The 18,906-nt window shown below is 42.2% G+C and overlaps 1 pseudogene across 1 annotated transcript in view; it reads left to right on the top strand.

Annotated features, from left to right (window-relative positions):
* The window catches only part of LOC105546044, an 18,383-nt pseudogene extending 15,735 nt beyond the window's left edge, over positions 1 to 2,648 (top strand). Inside the window, exon 3 of the transcript XR_001007036.1 lies at positions 2,638 to 2,648. The product of XR_001007036.1 is annotated as a 10 kDa heat shock protein, mitochondrial pseudogene (transcript). The remainder of the gene's footprint in view (positions 1 to 2,637) is intronic.
* The last annotated feature ends 16,258 nt before the right edge of the window (positions 2,649 to 18,906 follow it).

Genomic DNA, 18,906 nt, shown 5'->3' with positions numbered 1-18,906 from the left:
AGTTGATGGGTGCAGCATGCCAACATGGCACAAGTATACATATGTAAGAAACCTGCACGTTATGCACATAGAACTTAAAGTATAATAATTAAAAAAATGAATTAAATTAGACAGCTTGTATAAAGCAAGATTTCTCGAACTGGGCATTATTGACATTTTGAGCTGATTTTTTTGTTGGGGTCACAGGTAGCAGACTGTCCTATCCACTGTAGAATATTTAGCAGAACTCTGCACCTCCACCTATTAGATGCCAATAGAACACCCCCACACACCATGTGAGAACCAGAAATGTCTGCAGATATTGTCAAATCTCCCCTGGAAGACAAAAATCACTGAGAGTTAATAACCACTGGTAGTAAGTCTTTAACACAGGGTCTGGCAAGTTATTAAACTGCTATATAAATGAGTTTATTTATCTCTAAAATAGCCATAATAATCATGTTCAACTCATAGTTTGGTGAGAATATTGACTGACATAATATGTATAAAGGGCTTAGCAGAATACCTTGCATATTACAAGTGCTTTTTTCAAAAAGCTATTTTTGTCATTAAAACTTAATGACTGCAATTATTGCTATTTGTATTAGAGCCCTCCTTTAATCACTATTCTGAGTTTAATCCAGTCACTCACCTAGTTTTCCCAGAGGACCTTACGATTCATACTGCATACCCAGTGCTGGAGCCTTTTTCCTAATCCCTAGCTACTTTGTGGCCTCCCAAATGTCAAAATAAAAGTTCACCTTCCAAACTCAGTGTGGCTGGCTATGTTGAGCACCTCGTGGCCACTCACCCTTGGAACATTTGATTATTTCATCCTGGCCACCTAGAGCTGACAACCCCAGCTGGGTCAGAACATTAATAGTTGGTGATGGAGCTTTCAGAATACTGTGATTTGCCTGTCCTGTTGAACCTTCTTCATCTGTAAGGTGTATGTTGGTGTCTTAGTCAGCTCTGGTTAAAACGCTTTAAAGACATTGCAGTAAATGAGGTCAATGAAGCATTAGAGGATGCTGAGCTCTCCTTTACATTTTCCTAGGGGCCCAAAAATGAGATGTTTGCTTCCAATACATCAAGAGAGACAGTGGTCAGACATAAGAGTCACCAGTGAAAAGATGGTGGTCCCCATCCTTGGAGACTTTTGAAAAGAACTGGGAAATCTATAGATCACTTTAGGTAGTATGGACATTTTAACAATACTGATTCTTCAATCCATGAACATAGGATATCTTTCCATTTTATAGTGTCCTCTTAAACAAAAATACAGTTAGAAGAGTGTTCTGTAGCACAATAGGGTGGCTATAGTAAACAATAACTTACTGTAAATTTCAAAATAACTAAAAGAGTGGAACTGGGATGTTCCTAACACAAAAAAATAAATGCTTGAGATGATGAATATCCCAACTGTTATGATTTATTATACATTGTATGTTTGTATCAAGAATCACACATACCCCCTTAAATATATACTGCTAATATATATATCCATAATAAAAATAAAAATATTTTTTTAAAAAATGGCCGGGCGCAGTGGCTCAAGCCTGTAATCCCAGCACTTTGGGAGGCAGATCACGAGGTCAAGAGATCGAGACCATCCTGGCCAACATGGTGAAACCCCATCTCCACTAAAAATAAAAAATTAGCTGGGCATGCTGACACGTGCCTGTAGTCCCAGCTACTTGGGAGGCTGAGGCAGGCAAATCACTTGAACCAGGGAGACAGAGGTTCTGTGGGCCAAGATCGCACCACTGCACTCCAGCCTGGCAACAGAGCAAGACTCTGTCTCAAAAAATAAATAAATAAATAAATAAATAAATAAATAAATAAATAAATAAGCAGTGTCAGATTTCCATGTGCTAGGAGGAAGAGCTGGTACCACTGATTTCTGCAGGTCTTTCCCAATTCCAGATTTCTAAAGCAGCTTCTCCCAACCACCTTGCTTCCCCCTAGCCTCTGTGTATGAGTAAAAGCACACTTCTAGCTATGCACCCTGCTCTGATACCCAGCCCATCTCCTACCTGGCCCATGCCTCAGACAATCTTTCTACAAAGTTGAATCCTCCCACCATGAGTAACTGCTACCATAGGAATTACACAGGAAGTACATACTTCTCAAATATGAGAAGATAGGAACATAAGAATTACATACTTCTCAAATATCAAGTTCCACATTTGTTTTATATTATTTATTTTATTTTGTTCACAGACAAGTTTTCACTGTCTCCCAGGCTGGTGTGCAGTGGCACAATCATAGCTCACTGCAGCCTTGAACTCCTGGACTCAAGCAATCCTTCTGCCTCAGTCTCCCAAGTAGTTAGGACTATAGGCACATGCCACCATGCTTGGCTAATTTTTTTATTTTACAGAGATTGGGTCTCACTATGTTGCCAAGACTGGTCTCAAGGGATCCTCCTGCCTTGGTCTCCCAAAGTGTTGGTATTAGAGGTGTGAGTCACCACCCCTAGCCTCCAGATTCATTTATTCAACCAAGCACATCTCCTAAGTGCTTATGCTGTGTCTGGTGCCTTGCAGGCAACAGGGATCCCATGATGAACCTTCATCAATCTTGCCCCTCAAAAATTTCATGATCTGCTAGATTTAGAAGTTTCACTGTTTACATGTCAAATTATGTGACTATGAGTCTACATATGTGTTTTTATTTTAATTATTCTTGGTGGAAACGTTTCTAAGATTATTACAGAGATCAGCTCTCTTAAACAGAGCAGGCAGCTTAGGACAGTTTACCCTTTCCCTGGAGTTCCAAGACTGTGATTGAGACTCCCAAATCTGTATGACCCTGTGAGGCAGAGCAACCCTCTACAGTCCTTACTGTGATTTTTATCATATTCATATTGTTCCTATCCCTGTCACCATTCTCTGCCACCCACCAGCAGCAAGATTCTTCCTGCTCCTGAGAGTCCACCATATTCAATAAGCGTTTGTAATGCAGCAACAGCTTGAAAGAAATTCTTCCCCACCCGTCTGGCTCTCCAGACATGTCCAGGACACCATCCTCCATTTATGAGCTCTTGAAAATGGGTACTATTATTATGCTCATTTTACAGATGAGGAAATTGAGTCTCAGATAGGTTAAGTGACTTGCTCTGAAGTCACAGTAGCAGAGCTGGAACTTATATACAAACTGACTGACTCCGAAGATCTAATTCCTATTTGATCTATACTATTAGGAGTTTGTCACTTGTAGATAGGGGATGATCAGGGAGCTGCTTGACTCTATCCAAATCTGGACAGTTACATGTTTTAAAACAACCACAATTGGATCACCCACAGGTATTTTCTGAACACCTAGTGCTGTCAGAGATATGAAATAGCATGTCAAGGCCTTGAGAAGCTCACAGTCTAGTTGGGAATGTGGGCAGGAGACAGCAAGGGTACATCACCACCCAACCCACAGGAAGGTGCCAAAGAGTTCAGGATGGATGACTCAGCATGGCTGGCAAACCTCTACTCAAAGTTCTGCTGTCCATGAAGGGTCCTGAATCAGAACCACCTGAATGAGGAGTGGGAAGTAATGAGTCACTTGTCATAAGACTGTTCTAGCAGGGACAGGGGGTCAGAGGTGCTGGGCCATGCAGAGACAGGATATGTGGCTTCAACCATTCTTGCAGTCCTTCAATAACTATTGAATGGAATACTCCATACATGCAAGGCACTGTTCTTAGCACATTGAAGAAGACAGACAAGGTCACTGCCCTCATAGAGCTTGTATTCTAGTGGGGGAGGCCTTCTACAATTAAATAAACCAGACAATAAGAGACAGTGAGAAGCAAATGGGAAAGGAGCTATTGCTGATTGGGAGGGGTAGAGGAATAGTCTTTCCAAAGAGGTGACATCTCAGTTAGGACATAAAAGGATGAGGAAGAGCCATGTAAAAAGAAGAGTGTGCCAAGCACGTAGAACAGTGTGTGAGAAGGTTCAGAGGTTCTTGTAAGGCTGATGTGGATGAAAGCTACCTTCCACCCAGCAGGCTTTGCAGGTGGAGTTGTCCATGAAAAAGAAAGACCGAAAAGAGAACTCAATTGAGAGTAATTAGGCAACTGTCTCCATGTGGCTTTGGGGTTAGGAGCTGAGAAGGGAAGAAAAATGGAAAGAAAGGGAAGCTCCAAATATCCTGCTACAACCGGATGATTCTGAATATCTGCTGATAAATATTCATATAATAATTGATGATGATGATAATGATGATGATGATGATCATGATGATGACAATAAAAATGCTAAAATGATCAGGCTGTCAGAGGGCAATGCTGCCTTTGGCAAAGATATGTGGCCTTTCTCAGACTCAAATAAAGGACAAAGGATAGCACATCATCCTTCATTCTCTTTCTCCTGCCTGTGACATGCCTGAGAATCCCAGAGGTCATTCTCACTTTGCCCACAGGCATTCCTACTGTATCCCAAGTCCCTGCTGGGATCACAGGCGTGATGATGCTCACTGCCTTCCCTGCCTCTAGAGATGGGTGCTGCAGTTGATCCCTTCTCACTAGTGGATGACACACCTGCTTCCCCCCACCACCACCCTGACTATGAGCATCTTGAGCACAGGACTAGGTCTTAGCCATCACTGTGGCCCTAGCACTTCCCCTGGGGCCTGGTGCATAGTAGATGTTCAGTAAGTATTGGCAGGAGAGAGAGAGGGAGGAGAAGATGGAGGAACTGAGAAATGGAGGAATAGATGGATAAAGAAATACATCAATCACCTGTCTCCAGTCAAGGACAGGCATTTAGCAGCTGTTCAGAAAATAGCTGATTGATTTTGATAGGTAAATGATAGGTCTTAATAAAATTCTCATTGTTGCTGAGCATAGTTGGGCTAGATTTTGAATAACAGTTTCTGTAAGATATTGATTCAGAACACCCCAGACCCCAGACCACCTCCTCTGACATTTTTATCAAATCAAAGGACATTGTGCTATATAGTGCAAAAAGCACAGAGCCTAGAACTCTGCCACTTATCTGGTTTGTGATCATGGGCATACTTCCTTAAACCTCTGTTTCCTCTTATTAAAGAGTTGGGGAATGAGTATGCCTACCCCAGAGAATTGCAGTAGCAATAAAAGGAATACTATTTTTGAAAGCAATTTGGGGTGTTTGTGTATTGTGTTTGTTTGTTTCAAATCAAAATGAATGTATTGAGTACCTGCTGTATGTTCATTTCTGAGTGCTGGAAAGAAAGATAAAAGACAGTCCCTGCCCCAGAGAACCCCACAGTCTAGCAGTTAAGACAGACCCGGGAATGGGGATGTGATGGTTAATTTTATATGGCAACTTGCCTGAACCACAGCGCCCAGATATTTGGTGAAGCATTATTCTGGATATTCCTGCGATGGTGTTTGGGATAAGATTAACATTTAAATCAGGGGACTCTGAGTGAAGCAGACTGCCATGTGGGTGGGCTTCATCCACTCTGTTGAAGCCCTAAATAGAACAAAGACTGACTTCCGCTTCATAAGAAGGAATTCTGCCAGCAGACAGCCTTTGGACTCAAACTGAAACTCTTCCCTGGGTCTCCAGCCTGCCCATCAGATTTTAAGCTCCCCAAGTTTCCACAGTCACTTGAGTCAATTCCTTTAAGTAAACTTTTCTGTATACACACATCTTGTTGTTTCTGTTTCTCTGGAGAACCCTGACTAACACAGAGGACAATAACACGGTAGTGAGTTGGATTCTCTAAGAATGATCCTTAAGAATCCAGTGTCACGGAAAACCAAGGAGCAGTGATTAGCTCCATCTGGAAGGGTGTGAAGGAAGGCTTAGGATACCGGAGCTGGGACCTGAAGGCCAAGTTCCTATAAAAAGATGAGAAAAGGGCCACGTGTGGTGGTTCACAACTGCAATCCCAGCATGTTGGGAGGCCGAGGAGGGCGAATCACCTGAGGTCAGAAGTTCAAGACCAGCCTGGGCAATATGGTGAAATCTGATCTCTACAAACACACACACACACACACACACACAAATAGCCAGGCGGTGGCATGTGCCTGTAATCCCAGCTACTTGGGAGGATGAGGCAGGAAAATCATTTGAACCTGGGAGATAGAGGTTGGAGTGAGCCAAGATTGTGCCACTGCACTCCAGCCTGGGCGACAAGGGTGAGACTCGGTTTCTATATATATATATATATGAAAAGATCTTCCAAGCATCACTTAACAGGATCACGCTCACTCCCTCCATTTCCTTAGTAGTTATATGAACTTTAATCAGATTATCTTTCTCCTGAAAATTCTCTTCCCTAGGCTGTTCCAGCCTATTGTATGGAGGACCGAGCTGTGTGACCTAGACAAATCCCCTAACATCTGTGAGCCTCAGTTTACTCCTTGCTTAAAGCCTATTTCATGGAGTCCAGGAAGGCACTTTGCACACTTCCTTATAGCATGCACTATATAAATTAACTGCAAAGAAAGACAAATATTTAACAAATTTAAATAATCAAATAATATTATATAAGATTGTGAACTCTTATATCCTAGAGTTTCATTAAAAATGGAGACACTCCTGGGACACTAGTGGCAAGGGGCAGGAGGAAAGAAGAGTTGGCATCTTGTGTTCCCCCAAGGACACAGTTGGATGCAGAGCCTCAATGTCTGAACCTGAAGTTGGCCTCAGAGGGAGGACAGCTAGGCAGGCTGCTCTCTGAGATGGGAGAATGGAGTGCCCACTGCCCCGCTATTCTTCCACTATGAAAAAATGGGGAGTCTTCTGCCCCACTCTCCCCACTATGCAAAAAAGCAAGAATTCATGAAGATGGCATCTGCTTGGCCACAGACCAGAATCATCCTGGGATACCTGGATGAGACAACCCTGCAGAAAGCCCCATGCAGTCATTACATCTGTAGAGCCCCATCACAGACTCCTGACAGTCAGGGTGGTCCAATCAAGGGCATTAACTGGGGACTCCCCAGTGACCTGATGTAGGCCAGTGATTCAGAGGATAAACTTCTTTATCTGGGGCTCTTTCCTTACCCCAGGCCCTGCTGGACCAAGGTTCTCTTTCAATAACCAGTTTTGTTGCTCAAGGATAAAGGGAGAATGCCCCATGGACAGAAGAAACTAAATCCCTGAAGAATTCAATTGGCTGCTGCATCCATTGAGAAGATTAAAAATATACTGAGCACATACTGTTTCTCTCTTAGGAGGAGCAAGATACTAACTAGACTACTCTAGGGATGTTCCTTAAGTCTCAGGCCAAATTAAAGTCCAGACACACATTATTTGTGTGAATTGAAAAGATCTTATGTCTAGAGACTCAAACTGACAAACAAGAAAACCAAACCAAAAAGGAAAATGAAAAACAGGGAAAGGGAAAAAAAGTAAAAGGGAAAGGCAAAGCATTCATGAAAGCATTCAGAGCCCAAGGTGGTATCATGGCAAGACCAGGGGCCTTTTGAGTGTCTGAGACCTGGGTTTGAATTTTAGTTCTGCCCCCTTATTAGTTTTGTCATCTTATCTTTCCTTTTTTCTCTTTGGTTCAGTCTCTTTGTCTATCAAATCTAGTGATACCTACTTTTCAGGAACATTGTGAAGATTAAGATTACAGAAGAGATGATGTTATTTGTCGATTGGGTAGGCTTTCAACAAATAGTTTCAGTTACTGTCATTTCACCAGAAATGGCTCTTTATGTTCGAGTTAAAATGCATTGGATAATTGTTTTGTAATGGAAGCAGCAACAAAATTATAATCAAAGGAGCAACATAGCACATGCCATGTAGAATTCTATGCTACGGTTTCATTTAGAAGTCAACGTTTTCATCTTTATTTTATGCCTAATGCAGAAATGCCTCAAGTTTATTTACCAACTAGACACTAATGTGCATTCTAAGGATAATTACCCTCACCAGGATCTGACTCTGGCTATAAAATGTTAAATAACAAATCACTTAGTGAAAGAAAAAAAATTTTTTGCTTTAAATAAAGATGAGAGGGATAGTGGAGTCCATAAAATAAGTCAGTCATATCTGTGCTTTGCTCTTTTCAACACATCACTAAAACAAGGGTTCTCCTGTCTCCATTTATCTTAAACTGAACTGAGGCTCCCAGCTCCTGGAAATGAGACCACAAATGATCAATTACATTTTAGTGCACGAAGTCAAAGGGTAAATGTATTATTGCTCACCACAGGCCGACCCTAACCTCAGGATTAACGCCATAAACAACAAAAAAAGAAAAATATAGTTAAGCCTTCTATGAAAATATAGAAGGCACTGGCTTCTGGCTCCAAAAAATTACAAAAGGGAAATGATGACCCCTACTGTTAGGAACAAGAACAGACAGCGGCTTTGGGAACCTGGAGAGGGCTGTGTGGTAGCAGGCGTGGTTATTCTGGGAGCTGCAAGGACACTGGTTCCCACAGTGGTGTGTTTTCCTATTGAGGCCCCACTGGGCAGGAGGGCCTGGGGGAAGCAAAAAATTTATAAGCTCTCCGTTTAAAATATTTTTAATTTTTTAATTAAGAAGCTTGGGCTTGCTTTGGTGAATATAACTTTTTTGCATTATATTTTATGCTTGAAATGACCACGCAATTTCTGATAAAGACTTGTTAATGACGATCTCTCCAAATTCCCAGTGGTCACCATCCATGGGAAAACTTGTAGGCACAGGTAACAATGAAATATTTTTAATATTTTAACCATTCCATACTTAAAGGATCTAATAGCACTTTGACATGTGGAAATTTCTTGTAATAATGCAAATGCTTTTCAAATTCAATCCAACCTTTTCACACTGAGTATTTTTAAATAATGATGAAACTATAATCTGCAAAACATATGAATTGTTGGAGGTGTCATCCTGCAGCAGGCTTACACACCACAGAGAGAGCTTGTCAGCCACAAGTGGACAGACAGCCAAGAACTGTGATATTTCTATTTCAGGGCTTCCGCTTGGAGCTATGCTTCACACTATCCCTGCTAAACCTCCTCAGTGCCACCTCGTTCTTCTTACAATGACCACCTACCTCTTCCCTGCGCAGCCTACAACGTCCTCCATCGCCCACCCTATCCTGATCTCATCATCCATTCCTTTCCAGGCTCCTCGCTGGCTGACTTTGACTTTCTCCATGGCTCTTTCCTGCCCCAGTACCTTCACACGAACTGTTCATTACCTCTGCCTGGAACATTCCTCCCCTGTCTTCGCCTAGCTAACCCCTATTCATGTGTGTGTTCCACAGGATGCCTTCTCTGATCACAACAAAGTCTCCCCATGCTCACAGTTTTGTTTTCAGTAACCTCATCTGTAAAAATGGAAATAAAAATAGGTTTGTTTTGAGGACTAAATGAGATATGACACATTTAAGAACCTAGAACAGTGCCTGGCTTGCAATGAATGTTCAATAAATCATCACTGCACTTTCACACTTTTCCTCTGTGGCCTGTATCACAACTATAAATAGATGTTGATTTGCTTGTATTTGTTCCTCATTAGGCTGTGAACTCCGTAAGGCCAGAGAACATGTCTTTTTCTTTTTTCACCACTATCTACCAAGGCCTGGCATAGTCCTGGTGTCAATGTGTATTTAGGGTTTTTGTTGTTATGATTGTTGTTTTATCTGTATATTTTCATTTTCCTTCCAACCTTTATTTCGGGTTCAAGGGGTACATGAGAAGATTTGTTACATGGGTAAATTGCATTTCGTAGGGATTTAGTATACAGATTATTTCATCACCCAGGTAATGAGCTTAGTAACAAATAGGTGGTTTTATTGTTGTTGTTTTTGGAGGGTTTTTTTTCCGTTTGTTTTTTGTTTTTTGTGGGTTTTTGGTTTTTATTGTTTGTTTGTTTGTTTTTTGAGATGGAGTTTCACTCTGTTGCCCAGGCTGGAGTGCAGTGGGGCGATCTTGGCTCACTGCAAGCTCCACCTCCTCGGTTCAAGCGATTCTCCTGCCTCAGCCTCCCGGGTAGCTGAGATTACGGGCATGCACCACCATGCCAGGCTAATTTTTGTATTTTTAGTAGAGACAGGGTTTCACCATGTTGGCCAGGCTGGCCTCGAACTCCTGACCTCAAGTGATCCGCCTGCCTCGGCTTCCCAAAGTGCTGGGATTACAGGCGTGAGCCACCGTGCCCGGCCCAAATAGGTGCTTTTTAAATCCTCACCCTCCTCCCAGCCTCCACCCCCAAGCAGGCCCTGGTGTCTATGCAGTTGGTCATGGAAATTCTACGCAGCAGAGAAACCACAACAAGTAATTGGAGGGCGAATCTGAAAAAGTTTAAAATACTGATGTAAAAATACACCGGACCCACTTCCTCTTGCTGCCCCCACCTCCCTAGCCCCACCCTGCCATACTTCCTTCCCCTCCCTCCCTTTTATCCCTTGCTGTTCCTGAATCTGTTTTTCTGGCATTCCATATTTCTCTGCACCATTCCCATATATGAGCTGATACACAGTGAGTGCTCAATAAACTTTATTGAATAAATTCTGGGACAACTGAAGAGCTGGATAAACAGAGGGAGGATGGATATGTAGGAGAATGAGAGGATAGATGGGGTACATGCTCCCCCGCTTAGCATGGAAGAAATTTCCTCTTGTGATTTCAAAAATCTACCCCCACAAAATCTCTACCCTGATGTTCCCCTAACCCAGTGAAAACAGAAGTGGTCCTTCTCCTTGAAGTTAATTTAAAACCTAAACATGAATCCAGTCTGATGGGCCCGTGACACTTGAGGATCCATCTGGGCAGCCTCTCCATTACTCCTAATGGCCGGCTTTGAAATGGAATTACTTCATTCTTCAAAGTAAAGCGCAGGGAGTTTTTCCCTCTCTGAACAGCAAGCACATACTGCAAAGACATTCTGCTTCTATAAATATGCTTTTCTAAATGTTAAAGGGTTAGAGCAATTTCCAAAGGTCTCTGCCTCGAAGGAGCCCTCCAATGATATTTAATTGAACTACTTTTGCTTTGAGAAGTGAGGAAACTAAAATGTAAGAAGTGGAAATGCTTCTTGGTTTTATGTCAAAACATAGGCTTCTAGAAAAAACAGTGGAAAATAATTTTCTGTTATTAAACTCGGGAAAATGAACATAAAAAGCTCAACCAAAGAGAGCAAAGTACAGGATTTTTGTAGGACAGTTGGAGGAAAAACTGGCTTCTTCAAAATTCTCATTTTAAACCCTTACCAACTGTTGAAGGCATTTTTGTTAATAAAAACCACTAAAAATCTCTCTCCTTCCTTTGGCATTCAAAATTGAGCATTTGATATAAACATGTCTGCTGCAAGTTTAAATATTAACTTCTTTCATGACATCCCCATGGTGTTTCCAGAGCAAATTCTTCTGAACAGAAGAAACTAAATTTTGTAAAGGTTGAAAAAAGAGACAAATCACCTAAGTGAAGCAAACTCTCTGAAAATAGGCAAATGATCAACTTGTCATTTTGTATTTGTGAAAACATTTGAATGACAGTTGGCATATTTCAACCTAAGTCACATTAAGGAGCCAACAATTAAATCTTTGCTCCTGCTCAATGTATTGATAATATTGGTATAATTCTGAATTTGACGTGATGTTCTCTGAAGAGAAAAGGGACTGGGGACTACTGAGTCAGCATTCACAGAATGCCAGAAAGAGAAGGTGAATGAGTTTGATTACTACACAGTTGCAACTGCTGTGCCCTGCAGAACCCCAGTGGACACCATGCATTTAGACTACAATGTGAATGGTGCCACGGTGGCAGAATTGCATAGCGGTGGCAGAATTGCATAGCTGTGGCAGTCTAAAATATTTACCATCTGTCTTTTTATAGAAAAAGTTTGCTACGCCAAGTATGGCGGCTTACACTTGTAACCCCAGCACTTTGGGAGGCCAAGGCAGGAGGATCGCTTGAGCCCAGGAATTCAAGACCAGCCTGGGCAACACAGCAAGGCTCTATCTCTACAAAAAAGTTAAAGATTAGCTGGGCATGGTGGTGCACACCTGTAGTCCCAGCTACTCAAGAGACTGAGGTGAGAGGATCTCCTGAGCCCAGGAGGCTGAGACTGCAGTGAGCCATGATTGTGCCACTGCACCCTAGCCTGGGTGACAGAGGGAGACTCTGACTCAAAAGGAAAAGAGAAAAAATAAAAGAGAAGGGAAGAGAAGAGAAGAGGAGAAGAAAAGAAAAGAAGAACAGAAAAGAGAAAAGAAAAGAAAGGGAAGGGTTGGGTTTACTGACCTCTGAATTATAAGGACACTGTGCTCTATAGGGCAAAGCTTGAGGAGACAGGCCATGGCTTCTCTTGTCCTTTTTCCAGATCTGTAAGTTAAAGCTAAAACATCCTACTCCTTATGTCTTAGAGTGCTGTGTGGGACATATTGGTTGAAGATTTTTTTGAATGAATTTTTGTATTTTTTCACTAAGAAACATACTGTGTAATTGAGAAAATGAAAAATGTTTCCATTCTTTCCTTGATGTTTTCTATGCTATGAACCAAGAGTAAGTGATTCACTGAACAAAACAGTTCTCCAGTGAACAAGCTGTGCATCTGTACTTTGCACACTTTGCAGTTACACTGTTGTCTTTTGTGAGGCTACCTAGCATGAAAATATTTCTCCAATAGAGTAGAACCCAAACCACAGGGAGGCAGCAGCCAAAATCTCACTATTGTAGCCAAAGGGGATGTGTATTTCCCCTTCTCCACTGCTTGCATCTGGTCCATGCTCAAAGTAAGCCAAACCAGTGCTCTTGTGCAGAACCCTAAATCTAAAGGGGGTGACACATAAATCTAGGCACAATGGACACTACCAAAGCCAGCAGTAGTGGAGATGACAGTCCAGCAGTGGTGAGGGAGAACAGGACTACCCTTATCACTGCTTGAGGGTGCCTGGGTGTGGATAGCAGCCCACACTTGACTCACCAAGCTCATACATCTAGCTTGTGGTGGCAAAGTGGGCACTTTTTTTCTAATTCACATAAATGAATAGCAGCAGTTCTGAGCTGAGCTGAGGTTCAGGTAGAAGCACCTGCAGCTGGCATCTATTCCAGGGTCACTCCCTCGGTTGCTGCTCTCCAGCCTTCTTGTTGCTTCTGTGAGTACTCCATTACCCTTCCAGTGCGTCACTTTTCTGAAGTTTGAAAGAGTCAGTTTCTGTTGTTTGCACACCTGTAAGAGCCCTGATTGCACACCCCTACTTGCCAGCCAATCCCACCTTGTTTAGTTACCTAAGGGCCCCTGGCAAAGACCAGACTTAATGGGGTGTGCAGAATTAGAAGATAAAGAATATGCTGAATGAGACTATCGCTCCACTACCCAGATAATAGAAATCAGTCTCCGCATACTAATTTTTTTAAACAGACAGGGATTAGAGACCATCTATCCCAAACCCTCCATTTGTGGATGAAACCCAGAGGAAGCAGGTGAGTTGTTCAAGGTCACCCAGCTACATAATAGCAGCTTCTATAAGACCCGCTCTCTCAGCTTCTTAATTGCATTATTTATGTGGGCACCATGATGATGCGGCTGGAGTCAAACAAAAGACAGGCATTAATTCAGCTCACCAAGCTGTGCCTAAATGCTCACAGAATGCTTTGCTAAAATCAATTTTGCCTTCAAACTTTAATCCTGGCCCAGAAGCATAACCCTGATTTACGAAATCTTAAAAACAAAGTTGTGAGATTTAAACATTAAAAAAAAAAAAAATTCAGATCTGCAGGATGGAGATGCCTCTTCTTGTGGTTACTGGAGTAAAGCACTGAAGCTTCTGAAGTTGGACCCGGGACATGCGTGGGTGAGAGGCAGCAGTGAACCGCCACCAGGAGAGTCTTACATGTCCATCTCTTCTAGAGTGAAACTGAGTTTTCATCTTGTAAATGCTACAGATGATGCAAAAGTGGAACGATGATGTGCCTAACAGAAGTGCCTAATTCAAGTTGTTTTGTTTCAGTGAATCACTTAATCTTTGTTCATAGCATAGAGAGCATCAGGGCAGAAATGAAGACATATTTTCTGCTTTCTCAATTATACGATATGTTTCTTAGTGAAAAAAATACAAAAATTCATTCAAAAAAATGTTCAACCAATATATCACACACAGCACTTTAAGACATAAAGAGTAGGAAATTTTAGCTCCGTTATAGATCTAGAAATAAAGCAATAGAAGCCCCTCTCCTCAGGCTTTGTTCCATAGACCACAGTGTATTTATAATCCAGAGGTCAGCAAATTTTTTCTATACAGAGACAGATGATAAATATTTCAGGCAGTTGAAATTACTCAACTCTGCCATGGTGGCAGTATGTAAACAAATAGGAGTAAAAGTGTTCCAATAAAACTTTATTTAAAAAAACAGACTGTAGGCCAAATTTAGCCCATGGGCCACAGTTTGCCCAGCCATCTATAGGTGATCAGAGTGCACAGTCCTAATCCTCTAACACCCACACATTCTATCATCACAGACTCTAAACTCAGCCTTGAGCACCTTTCAATTGGTAATATCATATCTCAGATCCAGAGGTGGTAATTACTGCCATAAGAGGCAACATCTCAGTTTTTCATAAACTGTTACAGAAGGGTAAACCTTTCCGACACATCCAAGACAATCTTTACTTACCAGGAGGCCAAAACCTCCCTCATTGCCCCCCTGGGTCCCACTGTGTAACATTGCAATTCAATTCTCAGAATCAGTATGCAACCACTCATCATCTTTGCAAGCATTTTTGCCCGAAAAGCCAGGCAGTAGTCTCACAGTGACAACACGAGAATAACTTGTCATTCTGGTAATGGTCTAACTGCATATAAGTGTCTGTCATAATGAAAATTAGTCTCTTCCGTTTCAATTTATTTTGTCAACAATCCAAATGAAGCCCGAATATATCTTCCAACACCATTTCACACAGACCAAATAGGGAAGAGAACTTTAAAATGAACCTCATCATCATATGACTAAATATTTACATTAAAAAAGATTTTCTCTTCTGGAAGACATCCCAGCTCTACTGTTCTCCCCTGCCAGTACACCTGCAGCTTTTTGTAACTAATTAAGGAACTCCAGAAAACACATTCAAAAGGGCCTCCGAAAACAGATGCACTCTCCATTAATTAAACAAGCCAGAGCAATCACCCAGGCTTGTAATTGGAAAATGTGCTTCTTTCCTGCATTTTAAGGCAATCACATTTATTTGCAAATGTTTTTGATGGTTTCTCAAAAGAGAAAGCCGGCTAGCAGCAGGCTCTGGCTCTCTCTAGCAGGCAAGGCAGATGTTTGGGAAAGGTTGGAGGTATGAGGCAAAGTCACCCAGGTTCTCTAATTAGTTCTTCTTCCTCCAGAAGACTGTGCTAATGAGATAAGGAAGTTTAAGTGCTAAAAAAAGAAAGAAAGCCTGCCAAGGCTGCTTAACAGTACAAAGATGGTCCCATGCCATATACTCTTTAGGGCTCTAATTGGTGTATGCATTGATCTAAGTGTGTGCAGAGTTAGCCCCCTCTTAGCTAAGCTTACGCGGTCTGCAGAGGCAGCATTGGGAGCAGGAGGAAGGTGGAGAAAGCCATCAGTGGGCGATTTAAGAAAACACAATAGCCTGGAGTCTCTCCTATACTCTTGTCCTCGGGTTCCAAGCAGTGTTTTAGGGAAACCCCAGTCTTTTTTTATTCTTTAAGTTCTGGGGTACATGTGCAGAACGTGCAGGTTTGTTACATAGGTATACACGTGCCATGGTGGATTGCTGCACCCAGCAACCCATCATCTACATTAGGTATTTCTCCTAATGCTAGCCCTCCCCTGACCTCCTACCCCCCGACAGGCCCCGGTGTGTGATGTTCTCCTCCCTGTGTCCATGTGTCCTCATTGTTCCCCTCCCACTTATGAGTGAGAACATGCGGTGTTTGGAAACCCCAGTCTTAAGTAAAATTCTCTTATGGTAGGGTTACCCTAGTACATCAGCATCCCGATTAGGGATTTCAGATGCCATGCCTCCAGTGGCCACTAGTAAGGTTGTTAAACAACTGCTTCTCAGCAACAAGCCTACTCGTCTATACTTCCTTCTGTGATGTGGGGCTGAGACTCTACAGATGAATTCCCTCTTTGCCAGATGGCTTCCTGTTAGGAGCCGCTGATGTGGAGGGCACTTGAGGGAGATTGGAAAGCTGGAGGAGGGATAAAGAACTTGCTCTTTTCTGTTTTGCTCTGTCCTGTTGGCATCACTTTGGTGATGGCCCTCCACTGCAGCAGCAAGATATAACAGCACCAGCTGGCAGCATACCCTTCTGAGTTCTCAGTCCCACATCCATAGGGCCCCTTCTCCAAGAATCTAGGCTCCAAAAACCCCATCTTTGTAACTTTGTTTCTCAAGCCCTGTCTTAGTCTAATCAGGCTGCTATAACAAAATATCTTAGACTAGGTAATTTAGAAATAATACAAATGTATTTATGACAGCTCTGGAGACTGAGAAGTCCAACATCAAGATGCTGGTTGATATGGTGTCTGGTGAGGGCTCACTCTCTGCTTCCAAGATGGCATCTTGTTGCTGTGTCTTCTGGAAGGGACAAACACTATGCCTTCATGTGGCAGAAGGCACAGAAAGGCAAAAAGGGATGAACTCTCTCCCTGAAGCCCTTTTATAAGGGCACTAATCCCATCTATAAGGGTGGAACCCTCTAACCTAATCATCCCCTAAGGGCCCTACCTCAGTATCATCACTTTGGGGGTTAAGTTCCAACATATGAATTTTGGAAGGACACATACATTTAAACCATAGCAAGCACTAAGGGTACTGTATCTTTCTGCAGATACTGCATTTTGATACCTCCGTGTTCCCTCTTTGCCTTTAGGTCCCTTTGAAAGAGATAATTTAATTTAGAGAAAACTAATACAACCTTTTTTCCCTGACTTGACTCTGACCGATCCAATATTTAATATCAAGAGTGATCCCAGAAAATGGTCTTCAGATAGCATTCTGGGATTGCTTTCGTCATGAACTTGGCCTTAAATGCAGTTGTGGAGTGTTTGAGAAATGGGATGTTAGTAGTAGTAACCCATAGTAGGCAGTGACATCATAATTAATCAAATTATCACCCACAATTGATCATGATAGATTGCCTACTGAAGCAATTGCCTAGGAGACTAAGTGGCTGCTGCACTTGACTGTTAAAGGTATGACAATGACTTCAAGGACTGTATAGAGGGACAGCTATATCTACCTGCACTGAAGAGACTAAGAAAATGACAAATTCAAGGCTTTAATGCTCACCTGAAGTCATGGTCAGAGAACCAGAGAGCTTTAATTATTATTTTTTATAACTGCAGATACTATCTCGACAAAAACCGAATGCAAAACCTAATTGTGAGTTACTGAATCACAACTTAAGTTGAACTGTCAGTCTCATATGTTAAGGCATTGATTAGGAAAGAGTGGGACCCTGGATATAAAATAAGGATATGTGGGTGGACTCAGATGACGCTGAAAACCCTCAGCCCCTGTCTTTCTGAGCCTCTTTTTCATAGAAAGCAGGAGCACCTCCTTCTGTGTCTAGGAAACTAATCTTCCTTTGCTTGAGGATCTTGTAACATTTCACCAGGGACCATGCAAGGTATGTCTATTCTTCTCAACACCCACCCAGTATTAGTTATCTATTGCTACACAACTAATTCCTGTAAAATTTAGTGGCCTAAATAAACAATAAACTTTTATTATCTCTCACAGTTTCTGTGAGTCTGGAATTCAGGCACAGCTTAGTTGGGAAATTCTGGATCAGGGTCTCTCATGAGGTTGCAGTCAGGGTGAAGTTTTCAAGAAAACCTTCAGCTGGGGATAAACCAACTGAAGGTTTGACTATGGGCGGGAAGATCTACTTTCAAGATGTCACTCATGACTGGGAAGTTGGTTCTGGCTGTTGGCAGGAGACCTCAGTTCCTCATCACATGGATCTCTCCACAGAGAACTTGAGTGTCCTCATAACGTGGTGGCTGGTTTCCCAAGAGTGAGTGATCCAAGACAGCATATGGGGAAGCCACAGACCTATCCCCTAGCCACAGGTGATTGAACCAGGGTGGACACTGACCCATGAGGCATCCTGGTGGAAAAAGCTCAGCTAAAAAAGAGAAAATGGAATCAATGGAGCCTGTCAGATTATCTCTTAGGAATTTGATCTGGAATACATGCTGGACAGATCCTAAGTCCTAAGGGCTATAAGTAAGCTGAAGTTATGCAGAAGCAGGAGCCCTGAGGAGGAGAAAAATACACAGGGGAGAAGGAAACGGAGGCAGGAAGGATGTCAATAAAAGTAGGAAAGGTAAAGGCAAATATTAGGAGATGTTATATTACCTTAAAATAGTATGCCTGCAAACTCCAACTGAGGGGCCAAAATGATCCTGTCAGTAGAAAAGCCTCAGAACCTTCCCGTCCCTGAACTGTGCCTCACTTCGACTCTTTCATAGCTCTCAGGACAAGTTGGAGTCTTAGCTTCCTTTTTTGCTGTGTGCATCCTGATAGCAAGGCCTCATTGCTGTTTCTTTGCAAGCTTCTATTTCTTACAACTAAGGCAGCCAAATGAGCCAAATGATTATTTTAATCAAATAATGCGCCTCAGAGTTTACATAGCTCTCTCACAGCCCATTGACATCAAATTCTTACAAGACCCCAGAGAGGGAGCACAGTAACTGCTCCATTCCACAGATGAGGTAATTGAGGCTCATAAGGATTAAAGTAACTGGCCAAGTTCACCCAAATAGTAAGGTAAATCAGGGCGGAGCTCAAATCCAGTTCTACTTCCTTGCCAATGTTCTTTCCCATGTCACCATATAACTACTATCATACATATATATATATATACACACACACACACACACACACACACACACACAAACGAACTAGGGAAGATGCATTCAGCCACCAAGTCACCCTTTATGCACTGAGCACCATTCTAAGAGTTCAGACACAGCAGGAAGTGAAACGAAGACCTTTGTCTCATGGAGATTCCATTCGTAA

This window comes from Mandrillus leucophaeus, unplaced genomic scaffold (genome assembly GCF_000951045.1).
Source record: "Mandrillus leucophaeus isolate KB7577 unplaced genomic scaffold, Mleu.le_1.0 Scaffold348, whole genome shotgun sequence".
NCBI classification, from domain to species: domain Eukaryota; kingdom Metazoa; phylum Chordata; class Mammalia; order Primates; family Cercopithecidae; genus Mandrillus; species Mandrillus leucophaeus.
Note: the sequence above shows the minus strand (reverse complement) of the source record. Positions and strands in the feature narration are given on the sequence as shown.